At 36.3% G+C, this 19,673-nt stretch overlaps 1 protein-coding gene and 1 long non-coding RNA gene across 2 annotated transcripts in view; one reads left to right on the forward strand and one right to left on the reverse strand.

The window, feature by feature from the left end:
• Positions 1-19,673, forward strand: part of LOC134668166 (uncharacterized) — a 301,154-nt gene that overhangs the window by 82,424 nt on the left and 199,057 nt on the right. The gene's annotated exons all lie outside the window — the stretch shown is intronic.
• LOC134668408 (mucin-2) overlaps positions 1-19,673 on the reverse strand; it is a 90,436-nt gene that overhangs the window by 44,811 nt on the left and 25,952 nt on the right. Inside the window, exon 2 of the mRNA XM_063525892.1 lies at positions 2,660-2,714. The gene's annotated coding sequence lies outside the window, so the exon portion shown is untranslated. The remainder of the gene's footprint in view (positions 1-2,659; positions 2,715-19,673) is intronic.

Consider the following 19,673-nt stretch of genomic DNA (forward strand, 5'->3'; position numbering starts at 1 on the left):
AAAGGTACAAATGAGCGTTATTATCGTTTAGCCGGTCATTCATCTCTAATTATCTGCAAACACGCGAACAAATTTTTTATTTAATCGTTCGCAACTTGATTGAGAAGATTTTGAGCCAGTAATTTGTCTTGGAGCAAGAATAGCGAAACACTAAAAATAGTATTAGAGATTAGAAACATTAAGAATAGCGAAACAACGGGGTGCACTCCGGGAGTGCCGGCAGAAGTGAAAACTCAACGACATTGTAACTCAAAATATTAATAACAGCGCTATCTATTGCAAAATGTCTTCAGCACTGTATATAATTGAGGTTAACGCCATCTAGCGTTATTTCGTCGCATTACTTAAAACCCCTAAGCACATCACGGTGAGTACTACAGTTATATTAATAACAGTTTGAGAGAAACTCACTAGATGGCATTTAAATAAAAAAACAATGACATTGTCCGTCACACATGACGTCACGCAATCGCCCCGCCGCCTAAACCAAACAGCAGACTCAGGCATACATTTTCGCCGCCTTTACGCATTATGCCTTACGCTGTCTCGAGTTTAACATTTTTTCCCCACCTCAAAAAGTGTCCAGCGCCGCTAAAGCAGTTTTTACTTCAAAAACTTGAAAATTTTACATTTCGTAGTAAATAGACTGTTTTACAAAAGATAGTTAAGCTTGCAGACTTCTTGGTCTATAACTCTACCATTTAAAAACCAAGACTCGGTACTTAAATTTAAATAGTAAACTGCGGGGTATGGCTTGGAAAACTTAATATTTTTTTAAGATATTCGGCGCGATTCGGGAAATTAATTAGAGATTCACTAGATATGAAATAGTAAAGATATGTGACGTTCCACGGCAAAAGGTACCTTCTGGTGGCTAGCGCTTACGTCGCATAGTGCATAATATTGGAGCGGCGTTAGTAATCGCTAAACGCCATAAGGTATCTTTACCCGTGGGACGTCACATATCTTTACTATTTCATAACTAGTGAATCTCTAATTAATTTCCCGAATTGCGCCGATTCTTAGATCAGAAATCGAAGTGTGCTGGCTGGAACATAATTTGCGATATAAATAATATTAACATAGAGATTAAATCATTATAATAGAGACAAAGTGGCGCCTGACGGGAGCCATCTTTATTATCTCCGTCCCCAGGGTGTGCTCTTTCAGCGATGCAATTTCCACCATTTTGGAAAGCATCCCTCTATTCCCAAATCGCATAATTATCGTATAGCCACCCGACAATAGCTCCCAACTTTGGTCCAATCCTACATATACATACATGTTATACATATACATACTGGAGATTTCTTTAAGAAGCGCTGGTGGCCTAGCGGTAAGAGCGTGCGACTTTCAATCCGGAGGTCGCTGGTTGAAACCCAGGCTCGTACGGAACTTATGTACGAAATATCATTTGATATTTACCAGTTGTTTTTCGGTGAAGGAAAACATCGTGAGGAAACCGGACTAATCCTATAGTTCGTTTTTTTTAGCATTAGAAAGAACTTCGCAGAAGTAAGCTTGTGGTTCCAAATCCGGCACTTTTAGCGGTAATAATTTGAAGTAAATTATATGTATTGACCATGCTACATTATATAATTCAATAAATATTAACAATTAAAGAGCCTGATAAAAACTGCACGCTTGCTTCTGTGGAGTTCTTTCTAATGCTAAAAAAAACGAACTATAGGCCTAGTTTCCCCTCTGGGTTGGCAGTTCAGATGGTAGTCGCTTTCGTAAAAACCTACGCCTACGTCAATTTTTGGGATTAGTTATGAAGCTCTCATGAGCCGGATACATACATACTGGAGTTAACTTTTGTGGATCAACACTGTGAAACACGGTAACATTAGATAACTTACCTACACCAGAAAATCATTCCTTTTTTATCGTGCATAAGTAATTAATCCTCGACCAAGCACAGCATAATCACAGCACACCATTGGCTGAACTCATCAAATTGTTCCCGTATTCTTGCCCCAAAAATTCATAATTCAAAATAGATTTCCATTTTCTGTTACGCTACTATGGGGTAGGGCAGAACTCTCCAATATATCCCGCACAATGCACATCCTTCCTACCAAACAGTGACGTAACAAGCATTATTTCATTACCGCGCGGTCGGCATAAGCAAATTGGACGGAGACCGCAAACCGTTTTGGTCAATCGAGTCACGTAAGCCGCATAACCTGGCGTAACACCTGTATCGGAACTACGGTTATCAATTTGATATCTATGTTTTGGCGTTTACATATTTATTTATTTCTTAAAACCCTCATCTACAGTAAACCGATATCTTAAAAGAGACCCAGATATTGAAATGAAAATCTCTTTGGTGACTTTTCTCTATTCTCTTCATTGGTTTGGTTTTCTGAACCGCTATGAAGTATAGAACCGTAGATTTTTAATTAATGTTTGTAAACTGTATAATTAATTAAATACTTTCAAGCGAAAATCTCATTAAAGTGTCAAAAGGGACTCTACGTGTTGGCTTCGACTCCACGCACGCCTCCCTCCTATAATAGGCCTGGAACACCAGTGTGGGAAAGACACAATAAATCGTATTATGTAAGACACAAGTGACACAACGTGCCGTAGTTTCGTAGTAGGTACTTTATTTGATAAACTGTTATTAATATTAATACTTTCTAGGACTTACTTTTTATGAATGCTCTCCCAGGACAATATTGCAGCAGATTTTGATGAAATTAGACCTGTTAACAAATATATTCATATTAATAAAATTCTGACAAAACTTAGTAAAATATATTATTCATAAGGTATTCATGTTGAGACCACGTCGTCATGTAATTATTAACATTTTACGATATTATTACATTTAAGACATTCATCGTAACTAAACAAACACAATAGTTTTGTTCAAAATATCTAAAGCAGCAAATGGCTAAGAATATGTTACAAAACAAGGCATTCGGTTCAAACAATCTATTCAATAGATGTATTTTATTTAGGAACGAAACTTTTAACACCTATCTCTGCACTGGAAATTTAATCATTGTACTTAAATACCTTTTTGACCTTGATATGATACTAGATTTTACCACCACGTAAATTAACATTTTGTCGTTGCAGTATAATTTTAATAAATCAAATATTGAAAAAAAAAATATTAATCATACATTACAATATTGCAAAATGTTACTTGATGTCAGTAAAAGTAATAAAATATCCCTACTTTGTGTTTCTATTTCAAATGTGCAAAACCGAGACGTTCGAGTGAATCTTCTGTTAGGTATTGAAGACTGCTTGGCCGATATTCATAAAATAAAACTTAATTTATATGTATGTGGTTATGCTAAAAATGGTATTGTTTGTCAAAATCGCACCATAAAATATTCATAAGTACCCACTGTAACTCTTCCTTATTCTTTATCCACTAAGCATAAAATAAGTAATACAATTTAAAATGTAATAAAGGCTACATGCATCATAAATCATCACATGCATTTGCTACATGCATCGTAGGTAAAGTGAAACAATTTAAGTGAAGAGGATATATGAAGGAAAACACTTCCCGCCTCTTTTAAAGTAATAGACGCTCGTCGTAAGTCGTTCTGCATATGTTCGGCATAGCAGAGCGGCTTTCGAGTTAGAGTTAAGGTGACAGTCCATTTCCAACGACAGCTGCATTACTGTTCATTTTACTATGAAAATTGACAATGACAGCGACGCGTTCAGTACCGGTAGTGCAGCTGCGGTACATTGCGGTAACATATTCATTACTAAATAGTAGGAACGCGTCGGTGTTATCAATTTCCATAGTAAAATGAGTGGTAGTACTGCTGTCGTTGGAAATGGACTGTCACCTTTAGACCAAGAAAAGTCTGACGAAAATTATGACGTCTAAATAACACTTGCACTGCGTGTGCTACCAAAATCACTGCAGACTTTTCTTGGTCTAACTCTATCAATGAGACCGATAGTTGAATCGTTTACGTTTTTTTGGAAGCTCGTTACATCGCATGTATTGTGTAGGTACTGTGCGACTTTATTTTAGAGATCTCGTGACATCGTAAATCCATGATATAACGGTTCTACCATATGTGAAATACTGATTCAATAATTTGTCACAAATACCTACTCTTTCTCGAAAATATAATAACAGTACTTACAAATATTAAAAGTAGTGGTAAAGCAATAGTTGTAATTACGAATTATACAGGATTTTCCAAAAGCTTTTAAATTTATTTATTAGGAACCTACAACATGACTAATGTAGTCAGCTCCCATTATTTATTAAAGGGTGAGTACTATTAAATTGTCGCTAACATATTCCGTTTTTTTTCTAGATTCTCAACCTTTTTGGTAAAACTTATTATATATATCAAAATTAGAATGTATTGGCATCTTTTATTCTTAAAAAAAAACATTCACTTGTATTTGTCTTTCAAGATGTCGTCAAAAGAAAAAAGCGTGCGCGATTTAATTTTGCAAAAATTTACTATGAATGCCTATATATCTACTTTGGAACTTGCAAAATCGTGCAATACAACTCGGAGAACAGTGCAAAGGACCATAAAAAAGCTAAAACGAGGTAAAACTACTGAAAGAAAGCCGCGAGAGGGTCATCCGACAAGAAAACGGAACAAAAAGTTGGAATCAAAGGTGTGTAAACTGTTTGATCAGAATCCGGCTATTTCGTCCCGAGATGTGTCCAAAAAAGTTGGAACAAGCCAAAGCAATGTACAAAAAATAAAAAAAAACTGCGGTATTGTTACTTACAAAAAACAAAAAGCTCCGAAAAGAACGGTTGATCAGTATAATCGAGCAGTTCGACGTTCTAGATTATTGTACTCCTTGTTTGTTCAAAATACAGCAGGTTGCTTAATCATTGATGACGAAACGTATGTAAAGGCTGATTTCAAATCAATACCAGGCAATCAATACTTTTCTTCCCGCAACGTCTCGGGTCTGCCTGAATCAGAAAAAGTGATTCCAGTCGAGAAATTTGCCAAAAAGTTCCTCGTGTGGCAAGCGATATGCCAGTGCGGTATGAGAAGTTCGCCTTTTGTAACCACTGGCACAATTAACACAGATATTTATATATCCGAATGCCTAAAGAAAAGGTTGTTGCCACTTATTAAAAAGCACAATTGTTCGACATTATTTTGGCCGGATTTGGCAAGTTGCCATTATTCATCTAGAGCTATGGATTGGTATAATTTGAATTCTGTCGATGTTGTACCAAAGGGATTAAATCCGCCAAATTGCCCAGAATTACGGCCGATAGAAAAATACTGGGCAAATATAAAAACAAAATTGCGGAAAACATGCCAACCAGCCACATCATTGCCCGATTTCAAAAGGAAGTGGATTAAATGTACTAAACTTATCACAAATGATTCCGTGCAAAATTCTATGAGTCGGGTCAAGAGTAAAGTCCGAGAATTCTCACGTCGTGTTCTAGACAAACAATAAAACGGCTTTAGCTCGCCTATTTTATCATAAACTTACCAATAATAAACATTTTTGAATTTTATTGTATATTATTTTATTGTATAAAATTGTATTCAAATTGCGACAATTTAATAGTACTCACCCTTTAGAACCATAACAAAATTATGTCAAGCATTCACTTTTATTTTTTCCATCTGGAATAGCTGTAAAATATAATAAATAAACAATACACTTGTAACGGTAAAAACCGTGAACAAATTATGTCTCTTTTAATAGCTCCAGCCTCAGCCCAATTAGGAGCTTTCCCAGTACTTCCTCCTATAACTTTGCGTTTATTCAGACAGAAGAGTGCTGTTTTTTATTTCACTTTTGCACAGTCTTAATAAACTAGAATATTTGTGGTGCATGCAGGCATTAAGGTTAAACTCCGATTGCCACTGCATTGATGCCGGATGTCACTAGACGCGATAAAAGTTAATGCCCCTGATAAACGACATTATACGCGAAAAACACCCGACAGTAATTATGTCAAAGCAAAGCAGCGCAACTGAATTTAATCGTCAACCGAACTAGAGCGACGGTAGCCTTTGTTTGCATATTTTAAATAAGCATTCGAATTTTAAATTCGAAGTCTACTCTCCACAAAGACCGTTCTATTATTGCAAAATGAAGAATCGTGGGAGCATTCGTATTTGTTCAACGTAGATTGAGATAAATGTTTATTTTTTTAAATAATTATATTTGAGGCTTACTTACTTACTCAATAAGAATCCAATCTTGCAATAAAAAGTCTACTTTTACATCAGTTTTAATTTATATAATAGCAATAGATATAGAAGTACAATTTACGATAACTTTAGAAAAGCACGTATGCAGAGATTTCAGAATGTATCAGAAATTGGTCTAAGTTCAAGGTTACATATCAGAATACCAAAAATCGATTTACCTAATGTTGAATCACCTATGCTCGTTTCACCTATTTTTTTAAATACCAAATGATCAATTAACCTAAGCACATAACACCTAACGAACGAATTACCTATTGCACGTTTCACCTACAATTGGTTTACCTAAGCTCAGAATACCTATGCTCGGTTTACCTAAAGTTGAAACACCTAATACTCGAAATACCTAAAGCTAATATACCTAATACACGAAACGCCTAATGTTGATATACCTAATGCACGTAATACCTAAACTCGGTATACCTAATGATCGAATTGCCTAAAGTTAACATACCTACTGCACGAATTACCTAAAGTCGGTATACCTAATGATCGAATTACCTAAAGTTAACATACCTAATGAACGATATACCTAAATTCTATACACCTAATGCAAGAAATACCTGAAGTCGATGCACTTAATTAACGAAATAGCTAGAATCAAAAATATAATTATTGTTTGTAGAATATTATTAGGAGATATAACATTTGGTATATTTTTTTTAGCCAAATCATTCAATTGGCTTACTATTTTTTATTATAATATAAGGTCTAGTCATTTGCCAGAGTCGAGATAGGTGCGACGACGAGCAAAGCGAGGAGGAGCGTGTTAGGTTAACTGCGACCAAACAGTGCCAAAACCGACTTTTATTTCATCGTCATGATGTTAACTTACAAAAATTAAGTTTTTGGTAAGAAAAGATAACTAATATTGTATTAGACTTACAAAATCATTCTACTACCTAAAAAGTAGCGTTTCAAAAAGTGTATTTTTAAGTTGTTATCCAAACAAACAGTTTCTACTGTAAGGTTGGGAAATCATACGATTCATTGGGTGGAGTTGCTACTTGATCATTCGGCAAAATGATATGAATTTTATACTAGGTATATACTTTACTTACTATACTATACTTTAGGTATTCCGTGCATTAGGCATATCGACATTAGGTAATTCGTTCAGGAAGTATAACAACTTTAGGTATTTCGTGCGATAGGTTTAACAGTTTTAGGTATTTCGTCCATTAGGTAAATCAAGTTTAGGTACATCGTTCATTAGGTATATCAGCTTTAGGTGTATCGTCCATTAGGTAAATCAGCTATAGCTGATTCGTGCTTTAGGTATAATAGCTTTAGGTGAAACGTGCAGTAGGCAAAACGTGCATTAGGTATATCGTGCATTAGGTGTTTCGTCCATTAGGTTATTTGAGCTTAGGTATTATAAACATACGTCAGTCAATGTTTAGGTAAAATGATCGATAGGTAATTTAAAAATAGGTGAATCAAGCATAGGTGACTCAACATTAGGTAAATCAGTTTTCGGTATTCTGATATGTAACCAAGTTCAAACATCGATATTTCGTTACCGTCGGTAAAGAGGCAGATAACGATATTCGATTTTTTTTATGTACACGGTAGTCTTAGGCTTAGCAAGCTATCGTAATCGAGATACAAATATACGACAAATAAGCTACAAAATTTCATTGACACTTTTATAAATGACTTCAATTTAGCAGCTCGCTGTAAATAAATAGGATAATAAGAGTGACATTCCATTTCCAACTGCAGCTGTAATACTGTTAATTTTACTATGGAAATTGACAATGACAGCGACGCGTTTCCATAGTAAAATGAACAGTATTGCAGCTGCAGTTGGAAATGAAATGTCACTTTTAGGGTTATTCGCAGATGGTCTAGAACGTAAAATGACTAGTGTGTTGTTTTGCCTAAATCGCAATTAGTCTACATCGCAAACGGTGTAGAACGCAAAATTAACTTTATAGCGATGTCGACGGAGCCCCGCGGAAGCGCTCCTATTCTGTGCTGTTTGGCCTTCGGCCATTTGAAGATACCTAACGAACCTGACCTACCTATGTTTTAAAATGTGGTGATATAAAAAGTGGGCATTTTGCATTCTAGACCGTTTGCGATGTAGACTAATTGCGATTTAGGCAAAACAACACACTAGTCATTTTGCGTTCTTGACCACCTGCGGATAACCCGATCATAAGTTTTCCTAGCAAACGTTGCTGTCTGAGTAACTATTAATAAGTAGTTAATTTGGCAAAATCGATAGCACACCGGCCAAGCTATTTACAAAGCGCTGCTTATTAAATTTATCTGTTCTAGTCACCCAATACATTAAAATCGTTCACAATATATTATTATATGTAATATACTATAAGAGACACTCACGTCTTTTAAGTATTAATATGCTCGGCACGTTTCCCTTCAAAACGAAGGGATTTAACTGCGTGCGAGGGGATTTTTTTGAAATGCTTAAAACTGGGACACTGGATCACTACGGTGTTAACTCAACTGCCTATCTGTCACATGCGGTAAACAAATAAACGTCATAAGATAAGTTTGTTTCGTAAAGTAAAATTCTGAAATTAATCTAAGGCAAATAATTCAGCAGTATCATAACAGAACAATCAGGCTGATTGCCCTTACATAACCCGTTCCACAAACCTGACCCCAAGCATTGTTATATTATCAATCCATTCAAACCACACCTATTGTGCATGCGATGCAACAATGAAAGTATCTGATAGAGAAATGTCAGCCATGCAATTTGACTTATGGCTCTTGCAAATCGTGAAGCAACTACATATGTTAGCTAAGGTTACATTGCAGAAATCTGTAATTACCCGTCATTTTTAAATAGACCCTTATCGTAATGGACGCCATCTTGGACACAATGAAGAAATTGGTGCTAGCATTTCTGTTACAAAAGGACCTTGAGGCAGCCTTGGGGTAACAAATGAATGGGTAGAAAAAACAATTATTGCGTAAATAATGGACGGATGAAATGTGAATGGCGTTGATGAAAACCGTGATTAATTATGATGTATCATCACATAATGGCCTCTTAGGAGGCAGCAACAATGCCAAAGAAATATGGATATTTTATTTCACTCCTGTCTAAGATACAAATAGTTTATTTTACAAGTAAGCACAGTATAATGCGCTTATGAATATCAAATAAAACTTACCCTTGCTATAATCAAAAATAAACGTTTGTAAAACAATATTAAAATCAAACAAAGGAGCATTAGTTATGGTTGATAATTATAGGTACTTATATCAAACATATTTGTCATTATGTCAATAATAGGCAGAAAGGAAAATGGGATCTAACATTGTATGAAGAAACGATCGTCCACCACCCTCATAACGTAAAGAAGTTTGAAAAGAAAGCCGTTAAAGTTAAAAATGTGGAACTTGCTGATGCAGAGCTAGCTAGGGACGATAGCACGAGATACAACTCATTCGGTTGAGTGCTTCAGAAAATATTATAGTACTGTAGAAAAAGCTCCTGAAATCTACACTAGATTTCCTATCTAATTTCATATGTAATAGCTGTAGGTAAGGACTAGTGGGTATGTTAGTTTATGAAGTAAATATAAGGAATTATAAAACTTTCTCTGGGTCAACACCGATTTGACCTACAATCTATTTTAGTTGAAACGTTGCTTCGACGTGCATTCAAGCTGCATTATTCATATTAAAATGAAATGATATTTGTTGACCTTATGCCACTTACAATAACACTTAGATTTAAAGATAAATTTAAGAAGCGAAAGCAAAAACATCCTGTCATATTAAACCTCGAAAATATAGAAATAAATTAGAATTTCACTTTCCAAACACATTTGGGTGGATTATATTGGAATGTAACGGAAAGCCCGAAGCGGTAATAAAAGCGGTTAGGCGTGACCTTCACCTATAAATTATTACGTTTAATAAGAAATATCGTAACACTTATAGCGGCATTTCATATTAAGTTTAAGAAGAAGCGGAAATGAAGACCGTTTATAATGCAAAGAACACCCATTGTAGATATTTTGTTTATTTATATGACCAAAACTTTTAAAATGTAATTTCTCACACTGAATTGCAATTTAGCTACAGCTACACTAAAGTCACAGAAGAAATAATAGTACTACCGTACAGAAAGAACACTTCCTACAAACCCGAAGTTTGACAGCGGTTCAGGTTCGAATCATGCTTTGTCTATCTAATACATGGCACTATCCCTTTCGGCAATTTAGGGTTGTCAAAAATTAAGTGATTATCTTATCTGCGGTCGTGCACGCAAAAGGAAGTCACTTGGTGCCAACCCTAAAAATTGCTTGGAGCAATGCTGAGCCGAGCGGAGCCGAGTTCGACCGAAGTCAGGAGTGTCTCTTCACTGCTAAAGTGTACAGGCAATTTGACAGTGTTCACACTCCACCGCCTTCTCAAAAGTTTTTGACAGACATTAAAACTTGTCAAGATAAATGAAATTTTAACTGTCAAAATTAAGATTCAAATTAGGACGTTTTTATAGGCATCTTGGGGCCAAATTCGACACGTACAACTGTCAGATTTCGCATCCACGTCAAATCAACAGTTGATTTTATTGCATACTGAGTGTTGATTCCATCAACGGTGGATAATTTAATTTGGTAAAACCAAAACTCAACTCTAAACTAAGGGAGGTTCGGTTTGGTTTGCTTGTCACCCTAACTGTGGATTGTTAATGTCAAATTTTGACATTGTACGTATTCGAGAACTTATGATTTTCCCCACATCAACGGGAGATCAACACGATACGTCAAACGTCGCTTGTCGAATAGGGGTCTTGGACTCTTGGTGGATGTAGGTTAAAAGTTATTTAAATTGCAGCAACATGTTTTACCTATATTTCCGTAAATTTGGTTTCAAAGCCGCTGTAAAATATTTACTTTATGTTTTATCAAACTGAAAAATGTTCGTTGAATCTTAATATTCAGAGTTAAACCCTCAAACACCAATTTTATATTATATTGAAAAACTACAACTTGCGTCATGGTTGCATAGGTTGCATTTTTAGTAATTTTTACCACTTGTCATGTCATGCGTCACTTTCGCATTTACATAATTGTTAGAACGTGACAGGCATGATAACAGATGATGAAAAAACGACCATCTTAGCCCTACTGATTAAATTGAAAGTATGTTTTACAGAAACATAAAGAAAACAGAATTTTCAAATTAAAAAGCACATTCAATGTTTGTTCGTGTGGTAGGAACAGTCAGCCAAAAAAGTGGTCTGCCACTTTTCGACTCTATCATCTGATAGACCACTTTCTTGGCCGACCGTACGCAAGCTTGTTTTGCCAACTGGAGCATACATTTCCCGTATTGCTTTTCGGTGTTCCGATGGAAGTAATTTCATATATCGGAAATAGAAAAGGCGATTGCTATTATTTGAAATTTCTGACGAATTGTAGGCAATATTGCGCTAGAATTATTTACTCGAATGAATGCTATCGATTTATTTCTAAATAATAAACAGATAAAAAGCTTAATAAACGAAATTTATTTTCTACGTAAACAGTTCTGTGCTTTGTTCTGTTTATTATAAAAAGGTACTCGTTAAGCCTTTCAATTTAATATAATACGGCAAAATGTTTAATACAAAACGTGTACATCGAAGGTAAGGTACATCGACTGAAGTGGTCATTGGTTATTAACACTGTACCTATGTCTTTTTGCATAGATATATTTTAGATATTAACTCAAATCTGAATTAGTCACAAATATCTTGATTTGACAAATTATTTTTGTGTAGCATTTTGAAAAATGGTTGTGCCAAATTGACCATGTACCTACCACGTGATAAGATATTGAGTCAGAAAAGCAAATAAAGAGGTACCTAACGACCTGCTATATTTAAAACTTCAAGATTGTTCTTTGGCTGAAACATGTTGACCCCTAGGAGTTGAGAAATTAAATAATATATGTTAGATTTTACCTACTCTGATATTATTAAGACATACGAGACTTCAATTGAAACTTCCAGATAGTAAAATTCAGGTAAAGTAATATAAAATAACGTCTACTCCGCGATGCTTTCACGCTCCACAATAATTTTCAACTACCAAGAAAAGAACACGGCTCTCTAATCAAACAAATTTACAGTCCACTGTTCTTTGACTAGCCAGAAAATGCAGATCCTTTGTCGAAGTATCAAATAATTTTATGGCAACTAAACTTCGCCGAATGTCCTCCAACTCTGTCGAACTGGGAATTCTCTCATAATGTTCCCATTAGTAGCGTTGCGCGTAAACTGGCGAGTCAGGTAACCAAAGCCCTAAATGTCTTTGACCTTCTTATTCAAAAACCAGTGTTCCATTTTTCAAGCTATGAATTCGCCTAAAGATACTGACTTATTAACCAGAGACTGACTAGTAAAATTTTACTCAAGAAATACCACTCACGCTCACGGCGATCGCTGCGTGATCCACTCGGCAGTTTATTATTTCCCAAATCATTACATACAAAGGATTAAAAGTCAGCGAATGCTTGACTTATAAAATGGAGCATCTACTTAAATAAGGCAGACACACCATCTTGCATATTCTAGACCTGTGGAAGAGACGTCGCCTCGCCCGTGCTTGGTAGGCGATTAGAATGTATTCTCTCTTAGTTGCGCCAAATTGCTCACATCTAACTTTGATATTACTTAAGGCGTTATTATACCTAGAGTGTGATAGTGGTAGTCTATATTTTGTATGACAATGTACTGCAAGACTGCACGACCTTTTTTATAACTACAAAGAGTAATGTAGTCTCAATTTGAGCATTAAATATGGGTACCCACTTTAAAGATATAAATTAATAAAAATTATACGTACTACGTGTATTTATATGTAAATTATATTATGTATGTATACACATAAAATATTTATTTTCGAGCTTTAGGTACGCACAAAATTCCTTAACCAGCAGTCAAACTCAGGTCTCGAAAAGATTGACGTCACTAACGACTAGACTAAGGTAGCCATTAAGTGTAGAACAAAAGACAACCTAAAACAAATTAAAGCTAAATTGCGACTCTCTTGCGCACATTGTATAATCTTTCTTTACGCTCACAAGGCTCAAATATCTGAATTTCTAGCGCCATAACTTCATTCTTAATTATACCCAACAGGTACGATTTATTCCCTCTTAAGTTGTTTAACTCATTGCCAAAGTTCTTAAGGGTGTGCTAGAAATTTTGCACGTATAACTTTGATAACTTTTTATTTTAACGTGACATTGGTATTTTTCGTTTTAATGTATGGGTATTTTTTGCCTGAAATAAACATTTTGATTGATTGAAAACTAGACTTTGTAACATTTTTACAAATTTTGTGTTAGGTTAGTGCATTTGTAAAATTTGATAGACACTGCTCCGTTTATTCGAAAATAACGTTTTCGTTTTGGAAAAACGGGCACCATACTGTACAATTACCATCACATATTTAACCGTACGTCCTAAAAAACTGGTTGCCAAGAGTGCACATGATATCTTTACATTTCGCTCACCAAGATCATCTGATATCGGCCAGATACTCCAAATAGATATTATTAACTGAACCACCCATATAATTATACCCAGTTACCTTTAGGTACCTACTAACTTTCCTTCACGAAACAATGCTACTTTATTTAGTTCAATAAAAGTGAACAAACAATTTGTACATTTTCGGGTAGTTATAACATGTATTGGTTAACCGACCAATTATGGGAGACCCAGGTGAGTTGTGACAGAGGAGAGTTGGAACATCGTCGATTTTTTGGAATCTATTAACTAGAAACTAGGTCGCAATAGCGCGCGTTTGTTAGTTCAAGTCACGAGCTAACAAACGCACACTGTTGCGACCTAGTTTCTAGTTAATACAGTGAAACCTGGTTAAGTGGGACCTGGATAAGTGAGAAACCTCTATAGCTGGGACTCATGGTGCGGTCCCGACACTTTAGCACTGAATTACCTCTGTTACTGAGATAAAACGAACCTCTATAACTGGGATTCGTTGTTGTGATTTTATAGTCACATTTACCTCTATAATTGAGACAGAGAGTGTATTTTACCTCTTTTACTGAGACTATATTTATAAGATTACATTTTCCTAATTGTTTTTTAGAATGTTATAGGGAATTGACTTCTGTATCTGAGATAACGTCAATCTATGACCTCTCTAACTTGGACTTCATTGAACAATTTCCGTATTCTTACTAACTCTTAGTCTATCCACAAATTCCGCATTTGCCTATATGTGTCTAAACAACTTCAAACTTTGATTTAGTTAATTTATGTAAGTAGTTAAAACTACCGAAACGAAAGCTGAAATTTTGATAAGTAACACGAAAAATAAATTTTCATTTATTAAATTTCTATTACGCAATGAAGTCCGTATTAAATTAAATTTAATTTTGAAATATCTATCCTTTGGAGAATCATTCAAAATAAATTCAAAGCAATATTTAAACAGACTTGAAAAATATTTAGGTACAAGGATCATTGTACCTTATTTATTTTTAAAGATAATTACTAAATACCTTATTAACCACCTCTATAACTGAAATATACTCTATTCTCACCTCTATTAATGGAACCCTCTGTAAATGAGACAGAAACTTATTTGTACCTGGCTAACTGGGAGCCTGGGTAAGTGGAAAACCTCTTTAAGTGAGACAAATTTGCTCGTCCCTTGAGATCTCACTTATCCAGGTTTCACTGTAGATTCCAAAAAATCGACGATGTTCCAACTCTCCTCTGTCACAACTCACCTCGGTCTGCCCTACCAAAACTGCCTGGATCAATCACTGAACGACCTGACTTTAATCTACATTATTTATTTTGATCGTTAAATGTTTCCTTCTACCCTCAACTGGCTTAAGGAACCATTAGGACTATTAGGAAGGTAGATTTTGTTTACTTTTATTTAAATACCTAAAGATACAGAGTATACCTAATTCCCCTAAAGCATAAATGTTTCATGGAATCGCGGACTTAAGCCGTGTTCATTATGAAAGTATCATCCGAGGCCAAGTTAAAGTCGTTTATAAGTCACAACTTTGATAAACTCGTGACATCTGAGCAATAGCTCCAACTCTCTTAGAAATTAGTTTGTTTACGGAAAGTTTATTTATATTTTCTGAGACGTTTAAATAAGCCAAATTTAAACGGAGTGAGTCATTTAGTTCCAGAGTGGGTATAAATTTAAGTATAAAATTTTGGCTGTAAAGTGAAAAGCACAAAGTTTTGCTTTTCCTCAACGAATTTTCTCGTAATTGGTCCGGTGGTGTGCTGGTTTCAATCAAAATTATTTTTGCGATTTGTATATGAATTATGATGTTGTTATCAGTATAAAATATGTTAAGGTTTTAACTGAGATATTACCTAAGGTTTTACCTACTTAAGTCGTGGAAATAAATAAATATTACAGGACAATTTTACACAGATCGACCTAGTCCCACAGTAAGCTCAATAAGCCTTGTGTTGTGGGTGCTAGACGACGATATATATAATTTACACATACTTATATATAAAATCTTATATACCTACTTAGAAAGAAATCTGATTCACAGTTGTTTTTCAAGAAGTTGTAGGTAAGTACTTACCTACATAGGTATATCTTCATGAAAACTATTCTACACTGCGAACTTGCAGGTAGGCAGGTATAGGAGGTATTTTGCTGAATACGAGTAGGAAAAATAGTATCAGCTCATGTCCCTTTTGTTTTATTGGTATAAATTGAAATTATGTACATGTAAATATCCTATCACAAGTAATATTTTCTCCAAAAATATGTCATACAACATCTGAATTCTTATAACGCCATAGCCAGGGACGGGAAATTGGACATAAAAAGGAAAACACGGAAAAGAAGCGGAGCAAGTATAAAGCTTACAGCGGGAGCAAGACGATACATTGGAATGAAAAGAAATTGCATTATTTATCTACTTACTATCTGCCTACTTATAGCAGCGGCTGTAGCACGGATGCTTTTTATCGCTTGTCACCATGCTTGACACGTTCTAACAAGTATGTAAGTGCGAAAGTGACGGACATGGTGACAGGCGATAAAAATGGAACCATGCTGCGCCCGCAGCATTATTTATACTTATATGTTGCTATTGAAACATTTATCTACATGCAAAATTCTATGAAATCATTAGTTAAGTAGGTACATATTTCTTGCAATAGGATTGATGTATTTTAGTAGATACAAATCGCTATACCTACCTACAACTTTTTTCCAACTAGATTTTTTTTAAAGAGAAAAGACATATATTTCCGACAATAAGGAATCCATATGACGTATACAACTTATAACTAGGTAAATTACATAAAAAAATATAATCAAAATTTAATTAATTATTGTCCATGGGCGACGGTAATCGCTTACCATCAGATGATCCGTCTGCTCGTTTGCCGCCTATATCATAAAAAAAAGTTGCAGAGTCGGTTCGATTAAACCTTGTGCCAACTCTGTAAAAACAGTCGCGAAGGCGCTGAAACGCCTCGCCGATAACTGAATCACTGCTAACTACCTGCTGCCTCTTTACTGCGAGAAAGGAATTAGTGCGACAAACGCCTTCCAGACAAACGGGACAATTGGAATTACGGGGAGATTACGGCTTTGTCGAGTTTGCGTGCTTGAAAATGAATGACTGAAAAAACTACTCCTTGTACTAAACTTTTTTTTTATCTTTATTTAACGAGCTTAGGGCCACTTGCACCATACACTAACCCGGGGTCACCCGGTTAAACCTGGAGATACCATGGTTACTAGTACCATTTGACACTGGGTTAACGGTTTAACGGCTTAACCCCGAGTTAGTGGGATGGTGCAAGTGGCCCTTAGTCAAAAAGACGATGCCGCTCAATAATACACATCAAGAAATGTTCTTACAATACAATTAAAAGCTAAACAGTTCATTATTTTCGTCTTCGGATGCCCACTAACTATCACCTTACTGTACAGAGCTCTCACTTCCCTTGATTGAGGGAAAGCTACTAAACTTTTACATTAGTAAATAGGTACCTAATACTAAGAGCCACCCCAAACTAGCGTCTCCAGAGTTAACTCTATGACTGCTCAACGCAACGTTGACGCAACTGTGCAGTGACGCCATTTTTCATAGCGTTGACTAGACGTCGACGCTCAAAAGACGCTAGTGTGGGGTGGCCCTAAGTCAAAGTAAAGCAAGAATTGCAAGATGGTACTTCTAGTCTTATAGGTGAGGTACTTAAAACCTGCGGCATCTGTCACGTTTCGTTTTACATTGACAGATACAGCGGCGGTGGCAACAATGACGGTGGCAACAACGACGGTGGCCACAACGACGGTGGCCACAACGACGGTAGCCACAACGAAGGTAGCCACAACGACGGTGGCCACAACGACGGTGGCCACAACGACACCGCAACAGTAATACAGTTGCAGTTGACATGCAAATGTCACCTCTGTACTATAAATAACATTTATACAGAGGCGTGACTTGTACCTAATTAAATCAGGCTTATGTAGTTCAAGTACGTATGCTTTAAGTAATAGTGAGTTAGTGACCCCGTAGAATACCTAAGATAGAAGATATGTAGTTCCAAATTAATTTACTCTAAAATCATTAGCTGGAGAGCATTTAATACGATTACCGCTTGGCTTTAAATCGATTACTCCTGCCGCTAGCAGCGATGCTATTATGGTTCACCAACAACTTGTACAATCTCAGGTGACCTGGCCTGGCGACTAGCTTTAGGTACATATTAACTCACATTATAGACGGGTCTAACGCGAATTATATTCAATTACCTTGATTTACCGACGTTTCGACACAGTTTCACTGGTCGTGGTCGCGGCTGACTGATGTCCCAGCAAAATGTCAAAACAGAGATTTGTGCATCTACCCGACGAAAAGTGTATGGAAAAGTTTGGGGTAGACATCACATTTTCAAACCACCCACCACACATAATGTTAATTATTGTCAATAGTCCGACACGCAACACTCACAATATCCACGTAACCGTCCTACTACCGTACTAGCTTTAGTTAATATATATTAGGTATGCCGTCTACTCAATAATTTGTACCTGAAGATATAGGGCTCACTTATTATTGACTGGCAGATAGATATAGATTTCAAGTCGTAAGTATTTACTTATTGGGCGAGCAATGTACGGCGAATTGTCACTATCAGGTCATAATTTCTAGTGTCAATATTTCGAATGTTTATTGGATATTTTGACACCATTACCTACTTATTATGAGGGAAATATGATACGACATCCGTATGTCGTTGCGGCCCGCAAGAAGGCGATCGAGAGATACGAGTAAGTACCTTAGAAATACAATTATCAACTTATACAAGTTTATACGGCAAAAAAGCGTTCAATACTCAGTCTAAGAGAGTTGCTTTTATACGACCTTTTGATCGAGAGATCTTTCACACGACTGTTTTTCGACGTAAAGTCGTAAGAGTAAAGCTTAATAAGCTTGAGGAGCATATTCTATAATATATGCATTTTGCGCTTGTACTAGTTGTACAATCGCCATCAGATATATCGGAGCGGCCAAGGTGCTCAAAAATATCTGAACACACACTCTAACGCCCTAACAATAGAGGCGTGTTCAGATATTTGTGACCACCTCGGCCGCTCCAATATATTTGATGGCGACTGTACTTAACTTCGTGAAACAAATCACCAAACAAAACACAGGCTTAGCCTAGCCTGTGTTTACAGTTTGTATCCATGAGTAACAAACTCGAAAATTTGAAACTTTTGTGGGTTAGCAATCCAGACCTAACTCTAGGCGACCTCACCTAGACACTCTACATTTAGAATGAACTTTCGAGTCTGTCAAACTCTTAAGGCATTTAGTATCTGGAGACGTCATGGGTCATGGCTGTTATTTTCTGCACGAAACAGTCTGCCAATTTTTGCGGGGGGGGGGGGACACACGTCAAATGTATTGCTATTTCTACATGATTTGTACGTAACGTACTTACACAAAATAGCTCTTAAAGGCGACTCCAGTTATTGAATGCTCTAAGGTCAAACTAGCACCGCGCACCGATGACTTACACTAGAACGGCCCGGGGTCGGGCCGATGCAACTGACACTTCGTTTTCTATGACAGGTGGCCGGTGATCACGTGATGCTTTCTATTGAAAACGATGTGTCGGGTCAGCGGGGAGACACTCCTGTCTTCGGGTAAACTCGGCTCCGTTCGGCTCAGCATTGCCCCGAGCAATTATTAGGGTTGGCACCACTTGACGTCCTTTTGCCTGCATGACCACAAATAAGACAATCACTTGAATTTTGACAACCCTAAATAGCCGAAAGGGATAGTGGCATACATTAGAAAGGGATAGGATGACTCGACCCTGGCTCGCTGTCAAACTTCGGTTTTGTAGGAAGTGTCCTTTCTGTATTCTGTGGTCGGGTGCATCGGCCCGGACCCGGGCCGTTCTAATTCTAATGTAAGTGATAAATTTTGTGTTAATGTTCAAAA

Source organism: Cydia fagiglandana, chromosome 10 (genome assembly GCF_963556715.1).
Source record: "Cydia fagiglandana chromosome 10, ilCydFagi1.1, whole genome shotgun sequence".
Classification (NCBI taxonomy): Eukaryota; Metazoa; Arthropoda; class Insecta; order Lepidoptera; family Tortricidae; genus Cydia; species Cydia fagiglandana.